This window comes from Carlito syrichta, unplaced genomic scaffold, assembly GCF_000164805.1.
Source record: "Carlito syrichta isolate Samal-C Ts95f unplaced genomic scaffold, Tarsius_syrichta-2.0.1 Scaffold311982, whole genome shotgun sequence".
NCBI lineage: Eukaryota > Metazoa > Chordata > Mammalia > Primates > Tarsiidae > Carlito > Carlito syrichta.
Genome location: NW_007256078.1, coordinates 691,199 through 693,477, shown reverse-complemented (window position 1 = coordinate 693,477; position 2,279 = coordinate 691,199).

Sequence of the window (2,279 nt, the reverse complement as noted above, 5' to 3'; positions counted from 1 at the left end):
CTAAATTTACTGTGATATAATTTTACTTCTATAAGAGTATCTAATATTTTCAATTTGTATCATGAGCCAGTTATTAATATTTTAATGATAAGGACTAGAATTTATCACTATGCAATCTATTCATGTTAACAGAACTACATTTATACACTCTACATTTACATAAATAAAAAGACAAAAAATCGTCACTGCTAATATCTTCAAAAATCAAAAAATCAAAATTTCATAAAATTAAATGTTTGCATAATAGCCATAATTGTGACAAAATGGGTGAAATTATTTCTTATAACCATCAAGCTCTACAGAAGTCTAGATGGACAGTTATATTAATATTTTTCATGAAAAAATTTTTAAATCACAAGAAGAAAGAAGAGGAGAAAAAGTTAGCAAAGGTCTTTCTAATTTTAGTGTTAAAGTAAAAAATCTATGTGCTTTTTTTCCAATTTATGAATTTAATGTAAATATCATGTGGCAAAAGCTACTGAACACATTTGCCAGTTAATTCTACTTGTAATATTTTAGACTAACAGATGCTTAAAATTCTAAGAAATACTGAAGGAAGCAACTGGCGACAAAGATCACAGTATAGATTGTAATGTAGACTTTTCTTCATAAAATAGAGCCAAATTCTCCACTTAATAACCCTATTAATTGTTGTACATTAATAAAAATTGTTCTTAGAGCATCTAACTTAACATTTTCTGAGAATATTTTTTATCTCTTAGGCTTATCCGATAAAGTATTTTGTGAAACAGTTTGTGACAATTCATTTCTGTAATAAATGTCTTCAACAGAAATAATCATTTCCCACCTTTTTTGACTCAATCACCAAATCGATGTCTACTATAGGTTTAAAAAAATTAAACCCTGGTGTGGTCTTTATTGTTGTGACCATGTCTGAGTTCTTAAATATTGGTAGTACTTTAAATATGACACCTTGTGGTGATACTCTATTCCTTGTGTAATATATAGGGTTCAATATATAAGAAATGTATTTTCTTAATTCTGCACATATAAGCTATTTTCCACTACTGTTGCACTCTGTTATTATGAATATTTCTACTCTTATTGCTGATTCCACTGCTGCTGCTACTACTACTACTATTGTTGTTGAGTTGATGTTATTATTTTATTTTCTAAGGGAAGTAATGGAATTGCTCAGACATTTTTGTGATTTGCTTATCTTTTGTTTTGGTCTTTGTTTCTTGTCTTTTTGTTTTATTTTGTCTGGTTATCATTGTTGTTTTATATCCCACAATGTAAATGTTTCTAGAAATGTATTTTGTCTATTTTCTTCTCTTTGACAGTGACCAGTTGTTGGGACATATGATCTGTGAGTCTTTGTTGGTATGTTTCAATTGATACCTTAGAAATATCTCTGTTTTCCTGCAATAAACAAATCATGACATAAAAGAGAATGGAGAGATTATTTGACTTTCCAGGGTTAGTCATCAAGAGAGACAAGGCATGATCTTCTCACATAGAATTTTCTTTTTGCAAAACTTTTCACATCATATCCACCTACCCACCGCCACTTCTCTCATTTTTCTTTCTGTTTCACTGTGTCTCTGCCTCTCTGTTTTTTCTCTTTCTCATTGTACACATATATATTATTTTTCCAACACCAATAAGCAGTTAAAATAATATCATTTAATTTTATTTTGTAAATTGATTTGACTAACATCTTGACATTCAAAAAGTATTTTATGTATTAGACTAGAGCTAATACTGTGGAGGCTATATAGATAATTGCTACTTATCTCCTAGTATCTGCCTTTATAGGAAATGCTTTCAATTTTATAGTCTGTTTTGAAATGTCTGTGAAGTAGTTAATGTTAGATTCCTCAATCTTCTGTGTTTTATTCTAATTAATAATATCTCTCTGTCACCTCCTGTTACTTAGGTTTTCTAGAACTTTACACTTTTCTCTTTTGTGCCACATATACTCAAATTATTCTTAGAAAAATTATATAAAATTAACTCATGCAAAAAAGTGAATAAACAATACAAATTACTTTAGTACTTCTCCAAGGGAGATTTACCTTTTAAAATGGAAGAATATCCTCAAGTTTTATGTATCTCTGATGTTTACATTTCAGAAATATGGTACCTTAAAATATATATAACACTTCAGAGAAGCATTAGCCTCTTTCTTCTTTTTCTTCACACAATGAAAGGATTTATCAAATTAAATAAATAACAAAGAATGGGCAAATATAAAATCATATGCAAAAACATAATGAATTCCTATGGGCTCCCTCTACCTTCTTTATAATAGACAA